The sequence below is a fragment of the Myotis myotis genome, unplaced genomic scaffold, assembly GCF_014108235.1.
Source record: "Myotis myotis isolate mMyoMyo1 unplaced genomic scaffold, mMyoMyo1.p scaffold_m19_p_1, whole genome shotgun sequence".
Lineage (NCBI taxonomy): Eukaryota > Metazoa > Chordata > Mammalia > Chiroptera > Vespertilionidae > Myotis > Myotis myotis.
Window position 1 is genome coordinate 127,132,370 of NW_023416313.1, and position 22,037 is coordinate 127,154,406.

At 46.4% G+C, this 22,037-nt stretch overlaps 1 protein-coding gene across 20 annotated transcripts in view; it reads right to left on the reverse strand.

Annotated features, from left to right (window-relative positions):
• SVIL (supervillin) overlaps nt 1–19,442 on the reverse strand; it is a 270,513-nt gene extending 251,071 nt beyond the window's left edge. For 6 of the 20 annotated variants that reach the window (XM_036351698.1, XM_036351670.1, XM_036351712.1 and 3 more), the window contains exon 1: nt 18,157–18,676. The gene's annotated coding sequence lies outside the window, so the exon portion shown is untranslated. Of the gene's footprint in view, nt 1–18,156; nt 18,678–19,168 lie in introns of those variants that run through there. The other 14 variants (XM_036351617.1, XM_036351656.1, XM_036351609.1 and 11 more) reach the window with 9 other exon arrangements.
• Nucleotides 19,443–22,037: the final 2,595 nt, after the last annotated feature.

Consider the following 22,037-nt stretch of genomic DNA (forward strand, 5'->3'; position numbering starts at 1 on the left):
CGTGTAGATGTACCACAGTTTTCTAATCCATTCATCTACTGATGGGCACTTAGGCTGTTTCAAGATCTTAGCTATGGTGAATTGTGCTGCTATGAACATAGGGGTGCATATATCCTTTCTGATTGGTGTTTCTAGTTTCTTGGGATATATTCCTAGAAGTGGGATCACAGGGTCAAATGGGAGTTCCATTTTCAGTTTTTTAAGGAAACTCCATACTGTCTTCCATAGTGGCTGCACCAGTCTGCATTCCCACCAGCAGTGCACAAGTGTTCCTTTTTCTCCACATCCTCTCCAGCACTTGTCGTTTGTGGATTTGTTGATGATAGCCAGTCTGACAGGTGTGAGATGGTACCTCATTGTTGTTTTGATTTGCATCTCTCGGATGATTAGTGACTTTGAGCATGTTTTCATATGTCTCTTGGCTTTCTGAATGTCCTCTTTTGAAAGGTGTCTATTTAGGTCCTTTGCCCATTTTTTGATTGGATTGTTTATCTTCCTTTTGTTAAGTTGTATGAGTTCCCTATAAATTTTGGAGATTAGGCCCTTATCGGATATGACATTGGCAAATATGTTTTCCCACACAGTGGGTTTTCTCGTTGTTTTGTTGATGGTTTCTTTTGCTGTGCAGAAGCTTTTTATTTTGATGTAGTCCCATTTGTTCATTTTCTCTTTAGTTTCAAGTGCCCTAGGAGCTGTATCAGTGAAGAAATTGCTTCGGCATATGTCTGAGATTTTGTTGCCTTTGGATTCTTCTAGAATTTTTATAGTTTCCTGTCGTACATTTAAGTCCTTTATCCATTTTGAGTTTATTTTTGTGTATGGTGTAAGTTGGTGGTCTAGTTTCATTTTCTTGCATATATCTGTCCAATTTTCCCAGCACCATTTATTGAAGAGACTATCTTGGCTCCATTGTATGTTCTTGCCTCCTTTGTCAAATATTAATTGAGCATATTGGTTCGGGCCGATTTCTGGGCTCTCTATTCTATTCCATTGATCTATATGCCTATTCTTGTGCCAGTACCAGGCAGTTTTGAGAACAGTGGCTTTGTAATACATCTTGATATCTGGTATTGAGATCCCACCTACTTTGGTCTTTTTCAGGATTGCTGCAGCTATTCGAGGTCTTTTTTTATTCCAGATGAATTTTTGGAGAGTTTGTTCTAGATCTCTGAAGTATGCCGTTCGTATTTTAATGGGAAGTGCGTTGAATTTATAGATTGCTTTGGGTAGTATGGACATTTTAATGATGTTGATTCTACCAATCCATGAACACGGTATGTTCTTCCATCTGTTTATGTCTTCCTCTATATCTTTTTTCAACGTCCTGTAGTTTTCTGAGTAGAGGTCTTTTACCTCTTTAGTTAAGTTTATTCCTAGGTAGCTTAATTTTTTTGGTGCGATGGTAAACGGGATTGTTTTTATAATCTCTCTTTCTGAAAGTTCACTATTGGTGTATAGAAATGCCTCAGATTTCTTGGGGTTAATTTTGTATCCTGCTACATTGCCAAATTCATGTATTAAGTCCAGTAGCTTTTTGATGGAGTCTCTAGGGTTTTGTATGTATAATATCATGTCGTCTGCAAATAAGGACAGTTTTACTTCCTCTTTTCCAATTTGGATGCCTTTTATTTCTTCTTCTTGCCGAATTGCAATGGCTAACACTTCCAGTACTATGTTGAACAGGAGTGGTGAGAGGGGGCATCCCTGTCTTGTTCCTGTTCTTAGGGGAAATGGTGTTAGTTTTTGTCCATTGAGTATGATGTTGGCTGTGGGCCTGTCATATATGGCTTTTATTATGTTGAGGTATGATCCTTCTACTCCCACCTTGCTGAGAGCTTTTATCAAAAATGGGTGTTGAATTTTGTCAAATGCTTTTTCTGCATCAATTGATATGACCATGTGGTTTTTTTCTTTCAATTTGTTTATGTGATGTATCATGTTTATTGATTTGCGGATATTGTACCATTCTTGCATCCCTGGGATAAATCCTACTTGGTCATGGTGTATGATCTTTCTGATGTACTGCTGGATCCGATTTGCTAAGATTTTGTTGAGGATTTTGGCATCTATGTTCATGAGGGATATTGGTCTGTAATTCTCTTTCATTGTGTTGTCTTTACCTGGTTTTGGTATTAGGGTGATGCTGGCTTCATAGAATGAGCTTGGAAGTGTTCCTTCCTCTTGAATTTTTTGTAGTAGTCTGAGGAGGATAGGTTTTAGTTCTTCCTTGAATGTTTGGTAAAACTCCCCTGTGAAGCCGTCTGGTCCTGGGCTTTTGTTTGCTGGAAGCTTTTTGATGACTGCTTCAATTTCTTCCATAGTTATTGGCCTGTTGAGATTTTTAGATTCTTCCTGATTGAGTTTTGGAATGTTGTATTTTTCTAGGAATTTGTCCATTTCCTCCAGGTTGTCTAGTTTGTTGGAGTAGAGCTGTCCATAGTATTTTTTAACAATCATTTGTATTTCTGTGGGGTCTGTTGTTATTTCGCCTCTATCGTTTCTGATTTTGTTTATTTGGGTCCTCTCTCTTTGCTTCTTGGTGAGTCTGGCTAGAGGTTTGTCAATCTTGTTTATCCTTTCAAAGAACCAGCTCTTGGTTTCATTGATTTTCTGTATTGTTTTTTTGGTCTCTATGTCATTTATTTCTGCTCTAATCTTTATTATCTCCTTCCTTCTGCTCACTCTGGGGTTTTCTTGTTGCTCTCTTTCTAATTCTTTGAGTTGTAGAGTTAGATGATTTACTACCATTTTTTCTTGTTTTTTGAGATAGGCCTGTAGAGCTATAAACTTCCCTCTCAGGACTGCTTTCATTGTGTCCCATAGGTTTTGGATTGTTGTGTTTTCATTGTCATTAGTTTCCAGGATGTTTCGAATTTCTTCTTTGATTTCATTGGTAACCCAATCAATATTTAATAGCATGCTATTCAGCTTCCAGGTGTTTGAGTATTTTGGGTTGTTTTTATTGTAGTTTATTTCTAATATTATGCCATCGTGGTCTGCGAAGACGCTTTTTATGATTTCAATTTTCTTGAATTTGGGGATACTTTGCTTGTGACCCAATATATGGTCTATTTTTGAAAATGTCCTATGAGCATTTGAGTAGAATGTATATTCCCTGGCTTTCGGGTGAAGTGTTCTGAAGATGTCTATTAAGTCCATCTGATCTAGTGAGTCATTTAGGATTGCTGTATCTTTGCTGATTATTTGTCTAGAGGACTTATCCAGTGCTGTCAGTGGTGTATTAAAGTCCCCAACTATGATTGTATTGTTGTCGATGTCTCCTTTGATATCTTCCAGGAGTTTTTTTATGAATTTGGGTGCTCCTGCATTGGGTGCATATATGTTTACCAGGATTATATCTTCTTGTTGTATTGATCCCTTTAGTATTATGAAGTGGCCTTCCTTATCTCTTGTTATGGCCTTCACTTTGAGGTCTATTTTGTCCGATATAAGTATTGCTACCCCAGCTTTCTTTTCCTTTCCATTTGCCTGAAAGATATTTTTCCATCCTTTCACTTTCAGTCTGTGTGAGTCCCTTCTAATGAGGTGGGTTTCTTGTAGACAGCAGATGTATGGGTCATGTTTTTTTATCCATTCAGCCACTCGATGTCTTTTGTTTGGAGCATTTAGTCCGTTTACGTTTAAAGTTATTATTGAAAGGTACTTGTTTGTAGGCATTTCTGTTTTTGTGTGGCTGTTTTCTTTCTGAGCTTTTTATTTCTTATTTTTATACCAGTCCCTTTAGCATTCCTTGCATTGCTGGCTTGGTGGTGATAAACTCCCTTAGCCTTTTTTTGTCTGTGAAGCTTCTTATTTCCCCTTCAAGTTTGAATGATAGCCTTGCTGGATAGAGTATTCTTGGATTCAGTCCTTTGCTTTGCATCACTTTGTAAATTTCCGTCCATTCTTTTCTGGCCTGATGTGTTTCTGTTGAGAAATCATTTGACAATCTAATGGGAGATCCCTTGTATGTAACTTTCCGTCTCTCTCTTGCAGCCTGTAAGATTCTCTCTTTGTCCTGAACATTTGCCATGGTAATTATGATGTGTCTTGGTGTGGGTCTTTTTGGGTTCACCTTATTTGGGACTCTCTGGGCTTGTGTGACTTTTTTCTTCCCCACCTCAGGGAAGTTTTCTGATATTATTTCTTCTAATAGGTTTTCTAATCCTTGTTCATCCTTCTGTTGTTCTGGTACCCCTATTATTCGTATGTTGTTTCGTTTCATGTTGTCCCAAAGCTCCCTTAGGCTCTCCTCCTGTCTTTTCATTTTTTTCTCCAATTGCAGTACATTTTGGGTGTGTTTTGCTTCCTTGTCTTCTAAATCACTAATTCGGTCCTCCGCTTCTCCTAGTCTACTGTTGATACTTTCAATGGAGTTTTTCATTGCAGCTATATCGCTCTTCATATCTTCTTGGGTCTTACTTAAGTTGTTGATTTTTTCATCTGTTTCTTCTAGTTTCTTCCATATGTTATCGATTTTTTCATCTGTTTCTTCTAGCTTCTTCCATATGTTATCGATTTTTTCATCTGTTTCTTCTTGCTTCTTGCTGAGGTTGTCGATTTTTTCCTCCATCCGGTTTATGCACTCTAGGACCCTTATTCTGAATTCTTTTTCTGTCATGTTGCATGCCTCTGTATTACTTAGCTGCTTTTCTGGAGAGTCCTCCTTCTCTTTCCTTTGGGGGTTTCTTTGTCTGCCCATGTTTGATCTCACTGACATATCTAGACGTTGAGTCGTTCAGTGGCTGCTCCCTTGGTGGCAGTGACTCCTTGGTCTGCGGTTCCTCTTCGGGCGGTTGCGGTAGCAGCTGCTCTTCAGTTGGCAGCAACTCCTCTGGTGGGTGCTGTTCACAGCTGTGGTGGCTCTTCTGGCTAGTGGGGCGAGGTTTCACGTACAGCTGCTGTTCCTCAGCAGAGGGTGTGGTGCTCAGGAGGTTGCTGTTGCTTGGATCTGCTTTCCAGGGGAGTTCTGCTCTTCCCGGCTGTAGACCGTCTCGCCAGCTGAGGAATTTCGCCAATTCGGGGTGGATGTTACTAGTTTCAGCTGCTCACTCCATTTGCTCAGGGACACGACCTGGGACGCGTCTGCCTATACCGCCGCCATCTTCCTGAATCTATTCTTAGAGATTTTGTACTTAAAATCCAATGGACTAAAAGAAAATACAGTCTTTAGAAGGCACCTATGCTCACCACTATACCACCAACGCAACCTAGGAAAATATAGTCTTTAAAGAAAAGCATGTTTACTTCCAAATTTTCAATCATGGGATTTCCTCGTGAGGCCACAATTCAGGGATAGAGGTCTTTCTACTTACACTGCCTTCAAGATCTGCATCGGGCCCTCTCTGGTTTGACTTAGTGGAAAGAGTGTTGGCCTGCAGACTGAAGGGTCCCAGGTTCAATTCTGGTTGTAAGCACACCCAGATTGAGGGCTTAATATCCAGTAGGGGGTGTGCAGGAGGCAGCCAATCAATAATTCTTTCTCATCATTGATGTTTCTATCTCTCCCTCTCCCCTCCTCTCTGAAATCAATAAGAGCTGCGTCTGAATGAAGACATACAGACACAGCCCTAAAGCAGTACCTACTTCCCAAAGTTTTTTCTTCAGCCCCAGGGTAATTCACCCTGAAAAAGGCCACCCCTTGTCCTCACTGGTTCCCTCAGGAAGAAGGCAGGATCTTGCTTCCCTTTTGAGCTTCTTCTTACAATCCTAACGAGTTTGATCAGAAATACAGACTTGCAATCCTTACAAGGCGGAAAGCAGGAGATAAGAGAAAGTAGCCTACACCTTGCTGGATGTGAAAAGGAAACTTAGAGCTAGTAAAGTGCTCACTGACAAACTTCTGGCTTCATGAGGAAGTTACTCTTCTCTTCAATGGGCCTGAAATAAAACCTCTTTCCTCACCCAAACACAGATGAGAACCAGCAAGGCACAAACCAGAGGCTATTGGCTACAATGCACTGCACCAAGAAAAGAGACAGAGAGCTGTGGGGTACAGGCCCTCCTGGGTGACAATGAGCCTGGCAGTTTCTGCAAAGCTTAGTAGAGGGAAAAGAAAGCCTCTTTAGAAATACAGTTGGCAAAATACTGACTATAAAGGATCCTCTAAAAAAATGCATAATTTAAGACTCATAGTAACTGTCTAGACTAGGTCCCCATGTACCTTTGACCCTTGGAACTGTATATGGGCCCACTTGTATACATTTTTTTTTTTTTCAGAAAATATAGTTGCCCTTCCATATCCCCAAGGTTTCCATATTTCAGATTCAATAAACTTTGGTTGGAAAACAGTACTTTTGATCTGCAGGTGGGAGTCTGCAGATGTGGAAGGCCAACTGTATGCATTTTTCTACATACGATTTTATTTTGTTTTATTTTTATAAGAATTTTTTAATATATATTTTTATTGATTTCAGAGAAGGGGGGGAGAGAGAGAGAGATAGAAACATCAATGATGAGAGAGAATCATTGATCGGCTGCCTCCTGCATGTCCCCTTATGGGAATTGAGCCTGTAAACCTAGGCATGTGCGCTGACCTGGAATAAAACAGTGACCTCCTGGTTCATAGGTTGATGCTCAACCACTGAGCCATGCCAGCCAGGCTCTATACCACCCTATATAATAAAAGCCTAGGTGGTGTCACACCCTCACGCGACATCATCACAAGATGGCCACCACAACGATGGCCCCTACAAAGATGGCGGGCAGGGAGGGCAATTGGGGGAAAATAGGCCAGCAGGGGAGGGCAGTTAGAGGCAATCAGGCTGGCAGGGGAGGGCAGTTGGGGGTGACCAGGCCAGCAGGGGAGAGCAGTTGGGAGCAATCAGGCCAGCAGGGGAGGGCAGTTCAGGGCAATCAGGCTGGCAGGGGAGCAGTTAGGCATCAATCAGGACAGCAAGAGAGTGGCTAGGGGGTGATCAGGCTGGCAGGCAGGGGAGCGGTTAAGAGCCAGCAGTCCTGCATTGTGAGAGGGATGGATCAGGTCTAAACAGGCAGTTGGACATCCCCCAAGGGGTCCCAGATTGGAGAGGGTGCAGGCCGGGCTGAGGGACATGCCCCTCCCATGCACGAATTTTGTGCACCGGGCCTCTAGTTTTATATAAGGGACTTGAGCAACTGTGGATTTGATATCCAAGGGATTTGGAATCAATCCCTCGCAAATACTGAGGGATGGCTGAGGAGTCAAAAGTTTTATTAGTAGGCGGATTTTGGACTGTGCAGGGTTCCAGCACCCCACACCCACATTGTTCAACAATGAACTGTATATCCTTTATATGACAGTGGCATAGTCTAGATGCCCACTGCACATCCTTTACACAAAAAGGCTCTCCAGCTTCCTTCTTCCTTCATTACATTCAGTGGTGGAGATGGACAAAGCAGGAAAGTATACCTAGAAAGATAGTGATGCATTCTCTTATTTATTGCATAAGGTTTATGGCTTTGGATTTGAGGTAAAACCTAGGTTCTACTTACTACATTACCTCATTTGAGATACTTAACCTATCAAGGCTTCCACTTATATGATCCTGCTGATTAAAAGAGGTATATAGCATGCCAAACCCTCAGCACAGGGCCTGGCATATGTTACAGTCAATCCATGATGCTGCTTTCAGCACCCCACCATCACATTCTGTGTCTCTTCACTCCTGGAATATTCCTCCATCACAATACTGGTGACACCTTCCTATTCTTTTGTGCTTACAAATATCTCTCTCTGTGGGGAAGCACATGACTTGGTTGGAAAGTCTGTAAGAAGGATTCTCTGAAAGGTTGGGGACCTGTTAGGGGGACCTTGACGAAGGTGGCAGCCCCTGCCTTGACTTTTCTAAACAAGTCCCTGCCCCTGGGTGTTTTGCTGGAATCTCTAGGTTTTGTCTTTAAACCTGACCTTGTAGAAGCATGTGCTTTCTCAAGGATACTTACCCTGCTGTTTGCATCTAGAGCAGTGGTTCTCAACCTTCTGGCCCTTTAAATACAGTTCCTCATGTTGTGACCCAACCATAAAATTATTTTCGTTGCTACTTCATAACTGTGATGTTGCTACTGTTATGAATCATAATGTAAATATCTGATATGCAGGATGGTCTTAAGCGACCCCTGTGAAAGGGTCGTTTGACCGCCAAAGGGGTCACGACCCACAGGTTGAGAACTGCTGATCTAGAGGTTAATTTTAGTTCAAGCTGTTGTTACAATAAAAGCCTAGGCAGGCAATCAAGGCTGTTTTGGTTTCTAAAGTCAAACAGTTCCTTAGCTTTCTCTTTCACAGAAACGTGTGTCAAGGTAATCTATGCATCCATTGCTCAGGGTCTGTGGTCAGCCCCGGCATCTCTAGATTGTATGCTCCATGAGACAAGATTCACTCTATATTTTCAATACAAACATGCACATGCACACACTCACCATGTGGTTAACAAATGTTTGCTGAATAAAAGAGTAAATGAATGAATAGTCTATGTGATTACTTTCTTTTCTTGTTTTTATATAATTCCAACTTTAAAAACCTTTCTCCTGATGTTGATATAGATGGACAACTAAACTTGGTGACCACATCAAGATCCTGCTAAAATACCAATTAAAGAATGTTGCTGATACAATGAATCCTTGAACCGCGTGAGTTACAGCCTATACTAACTGGGGCAAGACAAGTGAGCTCCCTCATAATTGGGAAGTTCAAGAACCAAATTCCATTTTGGCACAGGTAAAAATCTTTTCACTTTTTTCAGAACTTAAAAAAAGAAGAGCCCTGACCAGTGTGGCTCCATTGGTTGGGTGTCATCCCATGTATCAAAAGGTTATAGGTTTGATTCCCGGTCAGGGTACATGCCCAGGTTGTGGGCAGGAAGCAGACGATCAATGTTTCTTTCTCACTTCAGTGTTTTTCTTTCCCTCTCCCATCCCCTCTCTCTAAACATCAATTTAAATAAATATTTTTAAAAAGGCTTTGGTGTAAATTAACACACACACACAAAAAAAAAAAATCAGAAAAAGAGAAATTTCCATGCAGCAATTAAATACCAGGTGGGATTGCCCAGCATCTCATGGCAAACATTCTGGCTGGAGCCTCACCAGGCCTGGATGTTATCCTTGCAGCTCTGGCTCAAGGCAGGCTGAAAACATCCTTTCCCACTGCTTCCAACAGCCAACCTGCTCCAATCCTGACCCAGAGGGTACCCTTCCATGTTCAAAGCTTTGGAAAAAAAAATAAAGATTCCTAAATCAAAGATCTCACATTTCTTCAGTATTTTCTCATGGACACAGGATCCTTATTAGGAAAGTAGTGGCCCAGTGCATGGATTCATGCACATTGAAAGGAAATTAATTAGAAGGTGGCTGGCGGGGCAAGACTGGGCAAGACAGGCTGGACACGCCCTGGAGCCAACATCCAGCTGTCCCTCTCCGGCTGCTCAGCTCGAAGGGCGTCTGCGGAGTGAGCGGGGTCCCTCTGGCAGGTGGGGTCCCTTGGCCTGGCCTGCGGGAATTGGGCTGAAACTGGCTCTCCAACATCCCCTGAGGGGTCCCAGAGTGCAAGAGGGCACTCTGCAAAGTTGCTGCAAATGCAAATGTGCAGTAAACCAGATTCAGGGCCGATAGTGCCACAGCAAAAAAATAACCCATGGCCGAAGGTGGAATCGCGTGGTCCCACGAAGAATAGAGCTCCCTCCTCTCTGGTTCCGGGATGTGTTTCAGGGTGCATCACCTGAGAAATGCAGCTGCCAAGTCACTGCAGCTTGGCAGCTCCAGTGTTGAGCGTCTGCCCCCTGGTGGTCAGTGCACATCATAGCTACCATCAGAGGGACACTTAGCCTTTTATATAGATAGAGGCCCGGTGCACAAAAATTTGTGCACTGGTGGGGGGGGGGGGCGGTGTCCCTCAGCCCCACTTGTGCCCTCTCAGTCTGGGACCCCTCGGGAGATAACGACCTGCTGGCTTAGGCCTGCTCCTAGGTGGCAGAGGGCAGGCCCAATCCCTAGGTGCAGCCCCTGGTCGAGCTCAGAGCAGGGTCGATGGGGAGGTTGTGGCACCACCCCCTGTCATGCACAGAGCAGGGCCCATCAGGGGGGTTGGGGCTCCGTACACTGTCACACACAGAGCAGGGCCGATCAGGGGGTTGGGGAGCTCCCACCTGTCACACACAGAGTAGGGCCGATAGGGGAGTTGGGGCACCATCCCGTCACACACAGAGCAGGGCGGATGAGGGGGTTAGGGCACTCCCCCATCACACTCAGGGCAGGGCCGATCAGGGGGTTGGGGAGCTCCCCCCTATCAGGCACAGAGCAGGGCCGATCAGGGGGTTGGGGCGCCTTCCCCTGTCATGAACAGAGCAGGGCTGATAGGGAGGTTGTGGCCCCGCCCCCTGTCACACACAGAGCCACAGGGCAATCAGGGGGTTTGGGCGCTGCCCCCTGTCACGCTGCTCCAGGGGCCAGGAGGCCTCGCAGCTCCGCTGATCCCAGTGTTGGGAGGCCTTGCGGCTCCGCTTGACACAGGGGCAGTGAGGCCTCGCTGCTCCGCTGATCCCAGTGCCAGGAGGCCTCGTGGCTCCACTGATCCCGGGGCGTGAGGCCTCGCAGCTCTGCTGATCCCGAGTTCGGGAGGCATATTACCCTTTTACTATATAGGATAGAGGCCTGCTGCACGGGTGTAGGCTGGCTGGTTTGCCCTGAAGGGTGTCCTGGATCAGGGTGGGGGTCCCGCTTGGGTGCCTGGCCAGCCTGGATGAGGGGATGATGGCTGTTTGCAGCTGGTCACACCCCCTTCAGGGTGGGGGTCCCCACTGGGGTGCCTGGCCAGTCTGGGTGAGGGGCTGAGGGCCGTTTTCAGGATGGCGGGTGACTGAAGCTCCCAACCTCTCCTTTCTTTCTTTCTTTTTTTATTCTGGGATTTATTTACCTTCTATGGCTGTCACTGGAGCTGAGAGCCGGCTTTAGCTCTGAGGCTCGGCTCCAGCTCTGAGACCTCAGCTGCTGATCTGGGTTTGTTTGGCTTCTATAATTGAAACACTGTTTCAGCTCCAGCTCCAAGGTCGGCCAGCTGAAAGCAGGTTTCTGGGGATTGTTTAGCTTCTATAATTGCAACAATGTTTCTTAGAGTTGCAGCTCAGAGGCCAGCAGCTGCAGGCCGGGAACCTTGGCTCCCTCCATCACTGGAGCAAGCAAGCCTCCTGTTTGCTTCAGCTGCTTGGCTGCCGGCCGCCATCTTGGTTGGCAGTTAATTTGCATATCTCGCTGATTAGCCAATGGGAAGGGTAGTGAAGTTACGGTTAATTACCATGTTTCTCTATTATTAGATAGGATACCCCAGATGAGCCTCTGGAACAAATGCCTCAGCACAGTGTTAATACAACCAATCACTCATAACTTACATGCAAGCCAGAGTGGCCACAAAGTACCAGCTGCCTCCCAAGATCTTTCAGAAATATAATATTTTATAAAAAGAAGAAAATATTAATTCTGCTCTGTGTGTGTACAATTTCCACTTGCAAGGGAAAAGTTATCCAAAAACAAGCCCATGGTTCATTTACTTTCCAGGTACTGCCATGTGAAAGGAAAGCCAAAATAAATTTCAAACCCTTTTCCCCAAAGTTCAGGCTTTTGAAATACCCTGACCTGACCAGCTTTAAAACTGGCGTATCCAAGTTTCAATTCCAAAGAACTGTTTTTTTAAAACCAAAGTTTCTCTAAATCAGTTGTTCTCAACCTTGGCTGCACGTTAGCATCACCTGGGAATCTTTTTAAAATCCTGATTTCTGGGCCTCATCCTCCAGAAATTCTGTTTCTTTGTTACTAATGTTGTGGCCCCACCCCATAACAAAGAAACAGAATTTTCAGAGGATGAGGCCCAGAAATCAGGATTTTAAAAAGATTCCCAGGTGATTCTAATGTGCACCCAAGATTGAGAACCACTGCTCTAAATAAAAACTGTGACAGAGTATTTATCCTAATTATTATACCCAGTGCAGGTGGCAGCCAAACAGGACTGGCTTCGTACCACGCCTGCAAACTGTTAAGAACAAATAAGACAGAAAGGATCTACTTCTTAAGAAGCACTGTCAAAAATGGGAAGAAGCATTATGTATTTGAAAGTACAGTGGGGCCTTGACTTATGAGTGACCCAGCTAACGAGTTTTTTGAGATACCAGCTGCATTGAGTTGACAGAGTAATTTGGGTTAACGAGCTCCTTAACGAGCTCGGTCTCGGAACGAATTAAACTGGTAAGTCAAGGCCCCACTGTAGATAAGAGAGCAAATCTTAAAAGTCCTCATCACAAGAAAAAAGTTTTGTAACTGTATGGGATGATGTATGTTAACTAGACTTATTATGGTGATCATTTAGCAATATACACAAAGATCATCAGATCATTATGCTGTACACCTGAAACTAAAATATGTCAATTATACCTCAATAAAAAAAAATAAGAGTGGTAAAATGGGGGTGTGGGGAGGAAGAGAGAAAGAAAGAGCAGGGTAGCCCTGGAGAGAAACAAAGACACAAGACACATTCTGGAAACACAAGGAAACTGTAGGCACAAAGGGACAGCACGATCAGCCAGAAGAAAAGCTGACAGAAGTGAACAGAAAAAACAGCAAGGGGGAAAATCTACCCCATGTCAAAGAGCAGGCTGGAGAGTGGGGGAAAGCAATTAAACACCAATGACAGATGGAGATAAGGGCATCCAAGGCAAAGCGTCCACCCGTAAGACACCTGAAACCGAGGACTGCCAGGAGGTGACTGGGCGAGCAGCAACAGACCAGGAGCAGGAAGGGCAGCATGTCAGAGGGAAAACAAAGGGTCTTAGAATGAGGAGGAAGCTGCCAAAGTTAGGGGCAGGAGGGGAGACTATTAGGGGGCAGGAGGGGTGTGTGTGAGGAACAGGACAATGGCTGCACAAGGAGTATTAGAAAAGCCCTAAAAACAGGAGGGCCCTCTACTGCACCCCCAAAGCTCATCACCTCTTAGAGGTTTCTAACCTCTACTGAGCGTAATGTTGAAGGGACAGTATAGTCACCATTACCAAAGGGTGTTGGCTCATGTTTCAACTATCCCCCTTGTGGAAAAGACAAGAGTAAACTCTGACCATCCATCTATAGCTGACATTCATCAAGAATTGTGTAGCATTCCAAACTACACATGAAATAAATGAGGTCATCTTCTGAAAGGTGCTGGCTGGATAATGGATCCAATAGGCATTGTTGGTCCGCCTGTGTGATGCGAAGGAAGGGTCCATATGTTAGAAAGTTGGCAGTTGCACTTGGAGAGCCAAGACTTAAAAACATAACATGATTAAGGAATGAACAAGTAAAATGCACAAGAAGTGTAATAAGAAACAGTCATCTCAAGGAAAGAGCCCAGTGAGGACCACTGTAGTCCGCACGCACAGTGAAGCTCAGCAAGGAAGTGACTGAACTTCTCTAGATTTGTTTAAGTTGATCCTTGAGACTCTGGCCAAGAGAGTGCTGAGTTTTGAGTCAGACTTACATTCTAATCCTAGCCCAGGCAAGATGCTCAGGTGCCAAGCCTCAGCTTCTTCTTTGGCAAAATAGAGCCGCTAGGGTCATCAACCCTGAGAGCCTAACAGAGTTCTTGAGTCTCAAATGAAAATGCCAGTAAAACCAATGAAAGCTGAAACATTGTGAAAATCTAATGTCACTGTGCAAAACAGATGAGGTATAAGATACACGAATGTGTAAATGGAGCCCAGAAGGGATTAGAGGGTTTAAAATTGTGGGTCTAACTCAGCAACTGTGAGTAGCTGGGGATCTGAAGCAACAGCAGTTTCCAGTTCAAGAGCCTCTAAGAATTAGCTGAGACTCAGAGTCAGAGGGTCTTACACATGTCCAAGTGATTATGACTTATTTTATAACCTCTTCTAAAACAAAGGGATTGAAGCTGACTGAATTCCAATAAAGCTCTAGGATTTATGCTGTATCTTCTAGAGATCATTTATTCACCTTCATTCACACTAATTAGAAGGGCAAAATACATTAGAGAGCTGGGAGGGAGTTCTGGGACAGGGAGGCTGAGGTAGAGACCCGGGTCTCCATGCAAAACACAAAGCCTTCTCTTTTCAGTACAGATACTCACAATTTGATAAACCACATAATGCTTCTTCTCTCTTCCTGTACCCAGACTCTCCTTCTAGATTTTTATTGGCATGTCAACTTCTTACTCAGACTTTATTTGAGCTGACAAGATTACATTACCAAAATTATTACCAAAAAAAGTGCCTGAAGAGGTAATTGCACACAAAGGTGCTGCCTCTGTGTCAGCCCTCCGGTGGTATTCATTTAAGTCTGTTGTTTGTCAGCTGTGAGTCTTTCTGGGGCGGGGCCTAAGCCCTTACTTATCTACAGAGTTCTTCAGGCCTGCAGCACTGTACACACTCAGCAAAAGATTCTCTGAATTAAACCAAGAGTCAAATCACCTTGGATAAGTGAAAACTGCTCGAGTTTTCATATGGATAAGACAAGGGGTGTGGACAAAGTACCCTCTAACCTTTGACTCTAACCAACGCAAAATAACCTAATCTTCTGAAAACAAAAAGGCAAGATCTAGACACACATTGTAACTTTTATACATTTCATGCAATAGAAAAATGTATATAACTAAACCTGATTCATATGGCCATTTAAAAAAACACACACTTAATTTCAATATTAGACCCACTCCTTGATTAGTCAATGAAATACAAAAGCAGCCTAGGTTTTAATCAAGGGAAAACTATATATATTGGTTATCCTTAAAAAATTTATTCAGAATCATATGTTAATTCTGACATTTATTTTTAAACCTTCTCCCCTGACAGACTGTATCTAGAATTCCATTGACATAACAAAAACAAACAGACTATGTAAAATGGCTACAGTTTAACAAAGGTGTTTGGATTTTTACCTTCTTTGGTTACCGCACAAAAGCAGCAAATGCAAGTACAGTTGCCACAGCAGCTGGCAAGTTCTTCCATACGGGAAGAAGTTTGTGGAACAGCTGGGGAATGCAAGATGCTCTTGAACAAACTGCCTGTTCATCTTCCTACAATGGAAGAGACAGCCCAGGGCAGGTTTGGTGCATGCCCTGCAGCTGCTTTCTTCCCAGTGGGAGCTCAACAAGTACCTACAAATGAAGTGAGATGCACAAAAGCAGGGACCTTGCTCCTAACCCTTTGCATACTGTCCTATGGTTACTCACCAGATCATTTTCCAGTGTGGTAGAAAGCTACACTTTGTATCCAAGTGTAAAACTGATATAGGCTTTAAATGGCAACCCATCCCTGTGCTCCAGTGCTATGCACTTCTTGGTGACAACTTTCATGATCCGATGGTGTTTAAGGACATTATAACATTTGCAGTACTTTAGCCCATGCTTGTTTAAAAGATAAATGCAGAAATAAAATCAAGAATTATGAAACAGCAGTGGAAAAGGTCTTTCACAAACAACTTGACATATTAAAAGGAACCCATTTTTCCACCTGTATTTGCTAAATGGAAAAGCGTTCCAGTTCGTAACACATGAATGGTTGTTGACTAGTTTCGCTTAACTGAACATATATTGTGTCTTTTTGTCATCTTCCAAAAGTTAGTTTAGCAATTTTCAGGTCGCACATAGTTTACCTTATTTGAGCAAATGTTTTTGAAATATTACCTCAAACACTCCTCCTTTGCTATCAATCCGGTGGCTCACCTTTAAACCAAGACTGTGCCAGCATAATTTTCACAGAAGCTGATAATTTTCTTTAGTGTTATAAACGGCTAGTAAATGAGCAAAGAGAATACTTGCTTCCTTTTCTCCAGTTTGTTTGATTTGTTTGTTTGCTTGTTTGTTTGTTTTTTAAGTCCTATCATCTTGGTCATTAGAATACTGGCTTAAAATTTAAAGGAAAGAGAAATGACTGCAGGGGTGGCCACAAAATGACACAGTTGTAAAACTCAAAGGAGTTCTACAGTTCCTTGTAAATTCCTTGGGCAACTAGACAAAGTTTTCCACCAGTGCCAACCCGCCCCCATCACCACCACCACTTGCTGAGAGAAAGAATCACTAACTGCACTACACCGCAGTGTTAATAAAAAAGAAAAGGGAGTTCAAGGCAAGGGTCCACCATTTTACTTTTTTGGCTGAGGGAAGGAAGAAAAAGATTCTGTTTATAAACACTATGGTTATTAGTGAAAATGTGTTGCGCAGCTACACAGCTTGAAACCAGAAGTTATTATATCATCTCTATCTTAGAAGAGCAAACTGAAGCTCAGAGAGGCTGAGCAATTTGCCCAACATGACAGAGCTATAAATGGCGCAGGCGGCATTTGTCGCTGGCCGTTCGGACTTCAGAGGTTTGCCCTCAGTCACCATGCCTCGCCACCTCCACAACTGATGTCGCTGCACTAGGACATTCTGAGTCACAGACTGTCATTCCAGACTTCAGACAACGTATTTCCTTAAACATTCCACCTTAAGTACATGCAAGACAATACCAACATCCCATACCATATACTTGAGCTTGATAATGGATAAAGGTGTGTGAATAACACCATGTTCTTAGAAGCCTAAAAGGATTTTTGGAGTTTTAACTCATCAGGCAGTTAAGGTTGGCCATATTTCCAAGGCAAATGTCACTTAATTTTAAACACATATTGAGAGATGGCAAAGTCGCACAGTTATAACAGGGTGGGAACTACAGCCCCTTGGGACAGGGAAGGCAACAGAGCTCAGTGCTTGTAGAGTTCCAACCCCAGGCCCCCCTGACAAGGAGACACCACATAAAGTAAAGGACAGCTATTTTGACTCTCTGCAGTTGTCAGGTAACTCTAAGGTTTTAATTGTCTTCATATACCCTAAGCATTAAACTAAGATTGTTTTAGTTGAGGCAGCGGCCCTAACAAAAGCAAGCAATATGTGAAAAGTCAATCTAACCCTAATGCCTAATATCAAACCCAACCTACGGTGACAGCATATACCCCGACTTTTCAATCAGCAATCCACAAAAATACCCTTCAGGAACAGCCTTGGGCAAAGACTGGGGTGAGCAAATAGGAAGTACTCTTTGGAGGAGGATAGACTCTGGATCCTATAAACATCTTTAAGCCTCAGTTTCCTCGTTGTAACAGAGAGAACCTCTTTGGAGGAAACTGTGAGGTTTAAGGAAGAAAGATGACGAGCCTTCCAAAGTGTACTGGTAAGATCCTCTTCTACTTTAGGCTCTTAAGACAAACCAGTTTCTGCACTTTCCCTACTACAGGAGAAGGGAGTGGCGGCAGATAAAACAAATGAATTCTATCCATTGATACTGAGGGATCATGTTTCACACCTGAGCAGAGGACCCTGGGTTTCCCTTCAGCAGCACCTCCTCCTCTGTGTCCAGCTCCGTGATGTCTGGCGCGTGGTGGAGAGGAGAGACTGCCCCTGCCATTTCAGTGGCAGTACTTGTGCATGTGCTGGGGGTTGTACAGTTACCCCCAAACTCGTGGAAAACAAGGATCTCTCCTAATTTCCCCTGCTGTCCTCTCCCTTCTTGGGAACTTCCAATGGCAATAAACTGTCAGACTTCACCAGAGCTGTCATGCCTGCGCCAGAAGCGCTTAACCCCGCACCTGACCCAGATTGCGGCCTGGACTGGAGCCTCCCAGCCGCTAACTCACAGTAATGCAATTACCGCCTCCTGGAGCTCCGCTCAGGGTGGCTGGGGCTGCTGGCAGTCACCAGGGACTAAAGGACTCCCTTCGACTCCCTTCCGGGAGCCCGCACGCGTCCAGAATCTGCAGGGAGGGGTGTGGACGGCGGGATGGCTGGGCCCGCGGCGCTGGGAGTTCAAAATCGCGCGCGACCCTGGGACTTGGAGGAGAGATACCGGGGCCACGGCGGCTCTCGCCACTCGCCGGGAAAGGAAACGGGCGATGTCGCAGTTCTGAACACACGCTCGCCTGGCTGCCCCCGGTCCCGCCCCTCCTCCCTGCGTAACGGGCTGCGGGGCTAACTTCCCGAAACTCGGCGGAGGGAAACCCTGGCCCGGCGGACTCCTCCGGGCGGCGCGCCGGGACGGAAGTGGGTGGGAGGAGTGGCCGCGCAGCGCCTTTGTTACCGAGCTCGGGGACCCTGCGGGCCGCCGGGAGCACCCGCAGCCGCGTCCCGGGGACTGGCCAGCCCTCCCCGCCCGCCGAGGTAAAACTCACCCCACATCGGCCCCGGAGAAGAGCGCGCGCCTCGTGCCCTAGCGTCGCCAGCCTTCACCCTGTGCCGCGTTCCCTGCCCCTTGGCCACCGCGTGGAGGGACGGTCCTCACCTTCCCGAGCTCTCCCAGCCCTCCGCTGGGCAGAATCACCGCTTCCCGCCGACAGCGGTTCGCCACCCTGACTTTTCCACAGCGCCACGGTGCCAGCCCGACTCCTCCCCAGCGCCGCCGCCACTCCCCGCCTCCCTTCTCAGAGCGAGGAGCGGTCCGGTCCCGGGTGATTCACTGCGCTCCTCACCTGGAGGCCCGCGCGAGTCCCCTCCCTCTGCCGGCCCGCGCGACCATCGGGCGCTGGCGCCCTCTGCCGGGCCACCAAGGGGGGGCACCCTGGCGACAGCGAGGAGCGGGGCAGAGGGTCGGGAACAGGGAGCCCAAACGAGTGCGAGGACCCCCGCGCCTCCCACCGCAGGGCACAGTTTCCCGAACAGGGGTCGGCGCGGTGCGTCCCTCCCGAGCCGCCATGCCCCGCCCGGGGCCAGACGCCGCGCCCCAAGTCACCCACGTGTGCCCCGAGTCGCCCCACTCGGCCCCGCCTCCAGGGGTGTCCTGAGGAAATCGCGATGACTCGCGCACGCTTGTCCTGTTTTAAAACACTGTAGATGCAGTTGTGCTGCGTGTAAAGGAAGTTTGCGCCTGGTATCTCGGTAGCCCTCTGCTGCCCCAATGAAAGGCTCGTAGGGGAGGGCGGCGGCCCGTCATGGGTCCTCGCCCGGGTCCTAGGACTGGGGAGAGGCTTGTAGCGAGGTCCAGGTCCCGGTGGAGCAGGTCTGCCTTTGGGCGGGAGGCCGGGCCGGCCGGGGGGAGTGGGTCCGAGTAAACACCCCGGGACCCGCCCCCAAAGTCCTGAGTAAAACTTCGGAGGGAACCAGGTTGGTGATTCTGCCACGGAGCGCTTGCGCGCGCACACACACACACACACACACACACACACCCCACGGAGCGGCCCCACTCACCTACTCGCGCGCCGCTGGAGAGCCCGGGCCGCGCGGCCTCCCAGCCCACCTGCCAGCCGGCGCGAAGTTCCCCGCGGTGACAAGGGGCGGCTCTGCAGCGGGCGGACACTCACGGGGTAACCTTGGCGACCACGGCGCAGTCACCGCACTGCCTAGCTCCCGGCGAGGGGCCCAGGAGAGTCTGCCTGGCCCCAGTCGCCACAACTGCGGGAGCCGAGCAAGTTGCGAGGCTGGTCTGGCGCACCCGGCACCTCCCTCCCGACTGCGGGCGGCGCCGGGTGTTAATTGTATCGCCTTGGGTGTCGCAGCGGGGCGCTCTGAGTGGCTCGGAGAGCGGGCCAGGCGGGCCCCACCCCTGGGCTCACAGCCGCGCGCACGCGCCCCGGCTCCCCGGCTCCCCGGCTCCCCGGCTCCCCGGCTCTCCGGCTCCCCGGCTCTCCCTTCTCACCCGTGGCAGCCGCGCCGCGCCGCTGCCTGGAGGCTGGAGGGCGCCGCTCACCTTAGAGACCCCGAGCGGCCGCGCTGCGTCCGGTCGTCTTCCTGGTATAAAACCCACCGAGGGTTTAGAACTTCGGAGTCCTTCGAGCTCAGGGCCCAGTTGTCAAGGAGACCATCCTTGCGGGGCCACTAACAGCCGTGAAAAAAGTCACGTCACCCTCCCAGCTGGTCTTGACAGGGGCCATACCCTATCTCAGTGTTTCTCACAGATTACACTTTAGCTAATCGGAATCGCTTAGATTTGTTAAAACAGATTGCTGCCAACTCCCACCCATCCCCCTTTTCTGATTCTTTAATCAAATCTTCAAGGGCCCGGAGAATTTGAGTTTCTAACAGGTTCCCAAGATTTGTGAAGTACTTGGTAATTTGCTAAACAGTAGGTAAATTTAAACATGTTAAATCTACTTGTGCTACTTGTCTGTTTCAGTAGGTAGTGTTCACTTTTAATTTCTCTCCAGCCCTTTCTTCTTTTCCTCAGAATGTTAAACTCTTTCATTTTTCCTCTTGAGGACACACCAAGCTTATGTATATAAGCCCCCATCAGAAAAATGAAAGGTGAGGAGTGTATTAGCCTGTTGGGGACTAGAAGTCCAAGATCAAGGTATCAGCAGGGTTGACATCTTCTGAGGCCTCTCTCCTTGGCTTGTAAGTAGCATCTTCTCCCTGTGTCTTCACATGGTTTTCCCTTTGTGTGCATGTGTCCAAAATCGCCTCTTCATGCTAGATTAGGGCCCACCCGTATGACCTCCTTTAAACTTGATTACCTCTTAAAAGACCCTACCTCCAAATACAGTCACAGTCTGAGGTACTGGGAGTTAGGACTTCAATACATGAATTTTGGGGGCACACAACTCAGCCCATAGCAGTAAGCTTCACTGTCCCTAAGATCTTAGAACAGAAATTGAACTTTGCTTTCCCTAGACCCTCCTCCATCCCTATACCCTCCACTAAAGGCTGAGCTGTGGACTGGCACAAAGACAGTCAAGTGATTCGATCTGGATGGACTTAAAATGTCTTAAAGAGCACTGACTGGTATGGCTTAGTTGGTTGAGCATCATTTCATGTACCTGAGAGGTCATAGGTTGGATTCTCAGCCACACCACTGGCTCCATTCTCAGTAGGGGGGGGTTCCAGGAGGCAGCCAATGTTTCTCTCTCTCCCTCTCCCTTCCTCTCTCTCTAAAATCAGTAAAAAACTTATTTTTAAAAATCTCATAAACAGCCCTCATAACTCAGATTATGATCCTCTGGAAGACATTAGAACAACACTCCAATTTGCGAAAATATTAGGACTGTCAGGTGCCGGAAGCCGGTCCATCCTTGCTGTTTCAAGGGACCTGGCATATATGGCATACTGTTCTTAATATGTTTTGCTCACCTTCTTGGCACTATGTGTTTTAACCAAGGTCACTTCTCTGAGAAAGGTTGTTTCCCCAGGTAGGGATTTTCCCCTGAAGTTAGGGAGGAAATAAAACCCCTTAACTAAGTGCCAGGCAGGTAATTAACCACTTTAACTATGAACAATCATGCTTAAGCTACATAATCTTTACTCCCTGGAATGGAGATAAGAAACGCCCTAACCTTTGGAATAGAGATTGATAGGATTGAATCAATTGGTATAAATACAGATGTAACAAGACAACAGGAGACAGAACTTAGAAGACAGAACCAAGAGACACAGAACCTAGATACAGAACCTAGACACAGAACCTAGACACAGAACCTAGACACAGGAATCTACACAGAACCTAGACACAGAACCTACACAGAACCTAGAGACAGAAGAACTTCGCTGGAGAGAACATGGCAAAAGATCCTGGACAGAAACTGGCAACAGAACCTAGAGACAGAACCTAGCAAGAGAACATGGACACAGAACCTGGCTGGAGATCCTAACCAGAACTTGGCTGGAGATCCTGAACAGAACTTGTCTGGAGATCCTGGCTAGAGATCCTGGCTAGGCTGCTGATCAACTGAACACTGTCTCCGTGTCATTCCTTCTTTGCCTACTCCGTCCACACCTTTGGGGACCCCTGGACCTGCTGGGGCAGGACCCCGGCAGTCAGGAATTTGGGACCCTGCCCAGAAAACATTTCAGAACTGGTCTTTTACTTTTTGTTAATGACACTTACCTTTGTCCTGCTGTGTTGAAGCTTTGCCCTCTGCCTGGCACTTGTGTCATCTCCAGAAGGTTCCTGAAAGGAAGGACTATGGGGATGAATACATTAGAGACTCTTCATTACTCATGAGAGCTCTGGTGGCATTTACAGCTTAGAGAAGGCAGTAAGGAAGTGAGGACAAGGGCTGTTTGCACTGACCCCACAGTAACTAGAGCCATCCAAATAATTGACCTTGAGCAAATCAGTAATTGT